Consider the following 8,114-nt stretch of genomic DNA (forward strand, 5'->3'; position numbering starts at 1 on the left):
ATAACAACCAGGTGAAATAATAAAGTGTGTTTTCCAAACTCTCAATCTACAAACACAGTCACTCAGCCCTGATATGTACTCCCTTTAAACCCAGGCAGACAGCAGCTGTATAATACTGCGGTACTTAAAGACTGAGACTGAGAAGCACTGATCAATAGAGTCATTTTCAGCAGTCTGAGAGATTATCCACCTCACTGCCCACTCATGACACACACATACATGCACACTGACATGCACGCACGCACGAAGACACCCACACAGACACAGACACACACACACGTCCTCCAGCCAACAGCCTCCTCAGACTGTCTGTGGATCCATATTTGTTTTACAGGACATTGACTGAGAATATGTTCCCTGTTTGATAATGTCTGAAAGCTCCTTCCTGTCCTTCCTTACACCAGCCTGCCATTAGCTTTTCTCCCTAAAATATGGGTTTTTATTCAATCTTTTCCATTTGATTTACATTTTTGAAGGAACATTTGATCCTGTGAGGTGCATAAACTACAAGTGAATAAATAAATGTGGAAGTACACGTCGACCAAGTGTCAGTCAATTATGCGTTACAAATTGACCTTTAGGTCACAATGGTGATATATAATTAGAGAGCGAGTTAAAATGATGATATAAGAGAGAAAAGTCACCATGTTAAAGTCCTTTTTTGGACACATCATCAAATACGTTGTTGTCAGAACTCCGTAGTAGTCAATCATAACATCTGATCTATTTTTTTCTGAGGCCAATGAGCTTCCATACTTTAATGGCAGGTTGAAGGCTCCAGTCACTTATGGCGCATTTCCACTGCAGTGCGTAGCACGGTTTAAGCGTGCCGTGCCCGGCCCGTTTTTTGTTGCGTTTCCACTAGGGGTAATTCCGGCTAACGGGTACTGTTTCACAGTTTTCTGGCTCTCCAAAATCGAGGTCTTTCCGGGCCAACAACCGGGCTGAGTATGCTAAACTAGAGAGAGAATCACTGGCAACTACAACAAAATGAACATATTTGACCGTGATTTAATTGTAATACACGTTTTAAATGATGTAACAACATACTGATATCGGTTAGTAAAAACCATGAATTAATGCTTTGACAAGTCTGCAAACTTTTTAAAATGCGTGTTTTCTGAATGGAGATCAGCTGAGCTAACGTCCTTCTGGGACCCGAGGAAAAAAAGTGTCTTCCAATTTCCTTTTTTTTGTGATTTCCTACATATTTAGGGTTAAAAAAACATCTTGCAATTTATACTTTTTTTTATTTTTAAATGTTACAGTATGTCCACTGTAGAGGACGTCGGGACCATATTAGTTTGAAAAGACTAATGTGATATTAATACAAGAATACATTCACCTTTATTTAAAACATAAATAAGTAATTGATCTGAACATTGCTGTTTATTTGGTCACTAAAAAACTAGATTGGTTTTTGGTGAATCTTTCCAGATTTTCAAAGACTTTGTAGTCGATGTAGTGGGAAAAGTACCTCATTGACTCCAGTCGGCACGGGCTGTAGGGTCATCTTGACTAGTTTGATGGATGTGGTCTCCATTTGACCTTGCTCATAGAAACAAAGCTTGCATTCCTGAGGCTATTCTCATTTTTCATGGCTCCACTTAAAATAAAACAACAATAAGACATACATGCTACTCTTGGCCCACATGTGGGGCCATCTCTTTCCAGCTCATCCCTATCTGTCTCTCTGTCTGTATCTGTGCGCTCATGGAGCCTCCTGCAACTTTGAGAGGTCCAAATCTGAATCTCCCTTAACTATCTGGTAAAGAAAATGTCTGCTTCAGTTCCGTCTCCTGCAACAATATTGAGTCATAAAGTCCATGAAGATGGTCCTGACGTCCACTAGAATGGACATTTATAAAAGAGCTGTTATTTTAAAACTTGAATTATTGAATTGCTTTCAGAACTAATTATATAGTTCCTCACATGTTAATAAACAAGAACATATATGATTTTCATGGTAAAAATTACAATTATTCAACAATATTTGACTTCTCCTGCTTCTATATATCGTGTCAGTGGCCTCTGAATTTCTATCCACCAGGGCGTGCAATGATTTTGCCTTCTTTTTCACTGACAAAATTCAGAAAATCAGACAAGCAGTCAGTTCCTCTGCATCAGGAACAGCAAATGTGTTGTCTCTGTGTCCACTTAACATCAATTCAGACATCATGACACAATTCCATCAGATTAATGATAAAAACCTAGAGGACATTATAAAACTTCTGAAATCCTCCTCCTGCTGCCTTGATATTATTCCAACAGGATTTTTCAAAGATGTTTTGCCTTGCATGGCCTCAGAACTACTTCATATAGTAAACAAATCTCTTCACTCAGGTATTTTTCCACAGGCCCTGAAAACTGCAGTCATTAAACCGCTCTTAAAAAAGAATAATCTAGATGCTTCAGTAATGAACAATTACAGGCCCATATCAAACCTCCCATTTCTATGTAAAATCTTTGAAAAAGTTGTTTTTCAACAGTTGAGTAATTTCTTGCATTTAAATAACTGTTTCGATGTGTTCCAGTCAGGCTTTCGTCCAAACCACAGCACTGAGACTGCTCTTGTAAAGGTCTTTAATGACATCCACTTAAACACAGACAGTGGCAGATCTTCAGTGTTAGTATTATTAGATCTCAGTGCTGCGTTCGACACTGTTGACCACAGCATATTACTAGACCGACTGGAAAACTGGGTGGGACTTTCGGAAACAGTTCTAAATTGGTTTGAATCCTACTTAAAGGATAGAAACAACGTTGTTTCTATAGGTAAATACACATCTGAGTTGACAAATATGACATGTGGGGTTCCTCAAGGCTCCATCTCGGGGCCTCTTCTCTTTAACATCTACATGCTACCACTGGCTCAGATAATGAAGAACAACAAAATAAGTTACCATAGCTATGCAGATGACACACAAATTTACGTAACAATTTCACCAGTAGACTATGCTCCAATTCAAACACTGAGTAAGTGCATTGAACAAATCAATGACTGGATGTGTCAGAACTTTCTCCAATTAAACAAAGATAAAACTGAGGTAATGGTTTTTGGAGCCAAGTCAGAACGTATAAAAGTTAGCGCTGAGCTTCAGTGTGCAATGTTCAAACCAACAGATAAAGCCAGAAATCTAGGTGTAGTCATGGACTCTGATCTGAGTTTCAACAGTCACATTAAAACAGTTACTAAATCAGCCTACTATCACCTAAAGAATATATCTAGGATTAAAAGACTAATGTCACAGCAGGATTTGGAAAAACTTGTCCATGCCTTTATCTTCAGTAGACTCGACTACTGCAATGGTGTCTTCACAGGTCTCACTAAAAAATCTATTAGAAAGCTGCAGCTGATTCAGAACGCCGCTGCTCGAGTCCTCACTAACACTAAGAAAGTGGATCACATCACTCCAGTTCTGAAGTCTTTACACTGGCTTCCTGTGTGTCAAAGAATAGATTTCAAAAATATTGCTGCTGGTTTATAAAGCACTGAATGGTTTAGGCCCAAAATACATTTCTGACCTCCTGCTAAATGATGAACCATCCAGATCTCTCAGGTCTTCAGGGACTGGTCAGCTTTCTGTCCCCAGAGTCAGAACTAAACATGGAGAAGCAGCGTTCAGTTATTATGCTCCAAATATCTGGAACAAACTCCCAGAAACCTGCAGGTCCGCTGCAACTCTTACTACTTTTAAATCCAGGCTGAAGACTTTTCTTTTTGTCGCTGCTTTTAATTGAACTATTCATATCTTAAACTGCACTGTAACTTTTATCCATGTATTTTTTCTTTTAATGTTTATTTTATTAGCTTTTCTTTTTTAATGCTTAATGTCTTTCATTTTTTGTAAAGCACTTTGAATTGCCTTGTGTTGAAAAGTGCTATATAAATAGCCTTGCCTTGCCTTATATAATGTTGTTTTTGGTATGCCAGCCATTTTGGATGAAAAGAAAGAGGAACTTCCCAGCATGCAATTTTAACCAATGACATATCACTGGAAATATTCGCCATGACACAGGCAGTCTGTGGTTTGTACAAGAGCTGTATAATAGATTATCTAAATAAAATAAATAATTCTCTCTATAGGGCACTGGTTTGTACTAACCCACAATATTTACATGGATATAAGCCCCGCCCCCTCTCCAGCGCGTCCTGTTTGAATGACAGTCACAGGAGTAAACACAGCTGACAGCCGCGGTGAAACTCCAGCGATTATTAGAGCAATGCGAATATTGGCATCGCGTCCGTTGTGAACGCAGCATAATGCAGTTCAGAGACCAGACCACTGCTCTGACGCCTTTAAAGCAACTTCGAGATGTTAACAGTGTGAGGGGCCCAAAGGCCATGGTGTCCGACGTAGGCTACAATTATTTGTGGGGCATGATGACGGCCAGCCGCCGTGAAAATACCACCCTGGCCAATACTGTCCCACTCAGTCAGGTCAATACAGGCTGAACCTGGGTCAGTTGCTCATAGTCTACTCTAGACATCAGCAGCTGTCGGTTACAGTGAAGACTGTTAGCAATTCTTGAACCCTGAGAGCAGGAGAGACTGAAAAGAGTCAAGGGAAGCTTATAAAAGTTAACAGCATTTAATTACACAAAAGATGCGGTGGTGTACAAATGAAATTTGCGAGAGGAGGCTCTCTCCCCATGCGTCCAGTCAGCCGAGGTCAGGGAGAAGAAGAGAGGGTTTGCTCTTCCTGTGGTCATCCAAGGTCTTCTCCTATTGGCCGGCGTCGTCGGGGGGGCGGGTCCAATGCAATTCCAGACTTTTTGTTGCTAAATTACATAATTCTGGTGTCTGTGGTTCTATTTTGTATATGGCTTCGCCCTCTAACTCTAAGGCTGAAACACTTGTAGTCCACGCCCACCCGCAAGGTGGGCCCCACCCTCGGGCTTCCTTCCGGTATAAATAGGAAGGAGGCCCGACAATCTGCTCCCTCTTTTCTTCAGCAAACCAGCACAGTCAATCAATCAATCAATCAATCAATCAATCAATCAATCAATCAATCAATCAATCAATCAATCAATGTTTATTTATATAGCCCAATATCACAAATGTTACATTTGTCTCAGTGGTCTTCACAGTGTGTACAGAATATCAGTATGACAATACGACACCCTCTGTCCTTAGACCCTCACATCGTACAAGGAAAAACTTCCGGAGAAAACCCACAGTTTAAAGGGAAAAATGGGAGAAACCTCAGGGAGAGCAACAGAGGAGGGATCCCTCTCCCAGGACGGACAGACGTGCAATAGATGCCGTGTGTAAATTACACAGTTACTGAAGCACAGCAATTGAGAATCATCATGACAACTGCGTCTGTGATTGTCTCTCATGTGGCTCTGGGTTCATAATGAGTTATGACCAGCAGAGATAAAAGCAGTATGCGAATCCTGCCTGGGGTCAGAGCACGCGTATGCGTATCCTGGACGGGGGAGACAGAGTCGAAGCAGGGTGCCAGCTTGGCGGCCGAACATGCTTTCCCCCTCTCCGTCACCACAGCGCGGCGGCGAATAACATCGCGCGGCTCTCCAACTCGGTGGGGACACTGGTAGAGCGGTCCACCACCGAGGCAGAGGAAATCAGCAAGGAGGCCAGCACAGCGCTCATTCTGTGCGCGTCCGTCGCTGTCTCCCAGGCGAGGATTTCCGCGTGGGTGACACAGATCCAGCACCACCTCGGGCTGACCACCTCGGGCGTCTGTTACGGAGACGGCCAGAAAAGTGCTACTGGACGCTCCAATCAGCCCGGACGGGCTGTTCAGACCCCAGTTCCACGCCATGGTGGAGTTCATGAAGACGGCCGCGGAACAGGCGGACGACATTCACCAGCATGTACAGCTGGCTCCAGCCGGCTGAGCTGCCACAGTGGCATCAACGCCCACAGCAGCCGCGGCGTCTACGCCGGCCACAGGAGGCCGCAAGCGGAGAGACGCCCACAGCAACCGCCTCGGCGTCAGACTCGCCCTTCGGCGGCTGCAGGGGCTCCGTCCCACGTCTCCGCTCCCCCGCCACCCCAGAGACAGGGTCTCCCGGCGGCGAGTCAAAGGGGAGTGAGGCTCCCCCGCTCCTGGTCTGCTCCGCGAGAGCCTCCGAGGAAGCAGAGCCGGTAATTAAGCCGGCTGCCACTAATCTGTTGATTAAGTAGACGGCAGGGCTCCCTGCAGAAGCCTGCCGGTTTTAACCTATCGGTTAATAACCTGCAGAGCTTGCGGCATTCCTCTGTCCGAGATACGCTTACATGGTCATAATAACCCATGAGCGCCGTTTTAACGCCTCATGTGGACAGCACTGCACACACCTCCACTCATCCCCTGAGCGTGTACGGGCCTCGTGATGACAGCCGGAGTGAAACGCAGCGTGTGGAGGCTTCCTCGCAGTCCTTTCGCGGCTGCCACTTATCTGTTGATTAAGTAGACAGCAGGGCTCGCTGCAGAAGCCTGCCGGTTTTAACCTCGGTTAATAACCTGCAGAGCTTGCGACATTCCTCTGTCCGAGATACGCCTCCTACACACGGTCATAATAACCCATGAGCGCCGTTATAATGCCTCATTTGGGCAGCACTGCACACACCTCCATCCCCTGAGCGTGTACGCGCCTCATGATGAGAGTCGGAGTGAGACGCAGCGTGTGGATGCCCCCGCGCAGCCCTTTCGGTCCAAGCTCACCTTGGGTTGCCTCACGGGCAGGGGCGGCAGGGGCGGCAGGGGCTCTGGTGTGGCTCGTCACCATGACGACCAAAAACACATCTCGAGCACGTGCGCCCGCTATCAGAGTTTTTCTCAGAGTGGCAGCGCGTGGGTCTGATGGACAGATGGATGAGCAGGCTGATCAGCAGAGGATACGTCCCCCCCCCCCCCCCACAGTTCAATGGGATACAAGAAACACTCCTGTCCTCCCAGAAGCTATGTCGTGCGCTCCAATCCGAGCCGCTGGAACTCCTGTTGAAAGAGGATATTTCCAGGGTTCCTCAAGGGGAAGAAAATCAGGGGTTTTCACTCCCGTTATTTTTCTAATCCCGAAAAAGACCGGGGGAATGAGACATCCTCGATCTGTCAGTATTCCACATGCTGACGATCAAACAGGGGCTGGAATGTGTTCACCAGGACGACTGGTTCACTTCCACCTGAAGGATGCATACTTCCACGTACCCCTCATCCCGAAACACAGGAAATTCCTGCGCTTTCTCATTTCAGGAAATATCAGACCAGACAATCGTCTGCCGTTCGGATATTTCCTGGCTCCTCGCATTTTTGTGTAGAGAAGGCTGGAGCCACTATACAGAGGAGGGATGAGAGGGTGGTTTCCTCTGGACGACCTTCTATTTTCTGGCTCGCTCCAGGGAGGAAGTCGCTTTACAGACGTTACATTCGTATCGCATCTGTCAAAGCCTGGGTTTCATAATAAATTGGAAGAAGAGCTGTCCTCTTCCCTCTCAGACAAACGTTTTCTGGAGTGGAATTAAACTCAGCCAGCAGAGCGCGGCTCTCGCGGCAGCGAGTGGAGGAACTAACAGCTCTCCTCCGGCGTGTCACAACCCACACAGCCCTCTCCGGGACGCAGGTGCTCAGCGTTGGCGTCAGCTGATCACGTGGGGATTCCCCTGGGTCTCCCCCACAGGTGGAGTCTCCAGAGGTGGTTCATTCGCTGCAGAAGCCTGCTGTTTTAACCTATTGGTTTATAGAGCTCGCGGCATTCCTCTGTCCCAGATACGCCTCCTACACACGGTCATAATAAATCCACGAGCACCGTTATAACGCCTCGTGTGGACAGCATACACACACCTCTCATCCCCTGGGCATGTCCACGCCTCATGATGAGAGACGGAGTGAGATGCAGCGTGTGGAAACTCCCTCGCAGCCCTTTTGCCTCATGGGCAGCGGTGGCGATGGCGTGGCTCGTCACCATGATGACCATTACGGCACATCACAGAGAAGCCTCCCCCCCCCAGCAGTTCCATGGGATACAAGAAACACTCCTGTCATCCCAGGAACAGTGTCTTACGCGGTTTTTACTCCGCTATTTTTCTAAATCTCGGAAAAGAACGGGGGAGTCAGAGAAATGTATATTCCCGGCTAATTGAACCGAGGGGCTCGCAGAACGCAGCA

Source organism: Pseudochaenichthys georgianus, unplaced genomic scaffold (assembly GCF_902827115.2).
Source record: "Pseudochaenichthys georgianus unplaced genomic scaffold, fPseGeo1.2 scaffold_434_arrow_ctg1, whole genome shotgun sequence".
Lineage (NCBI taxonomy): Eukaryota > Metazoa > Chordata > Actinopteri > Perciformes > Channichthyidae > Pseudochaenichthys > Pseudochaenichthys georgianus.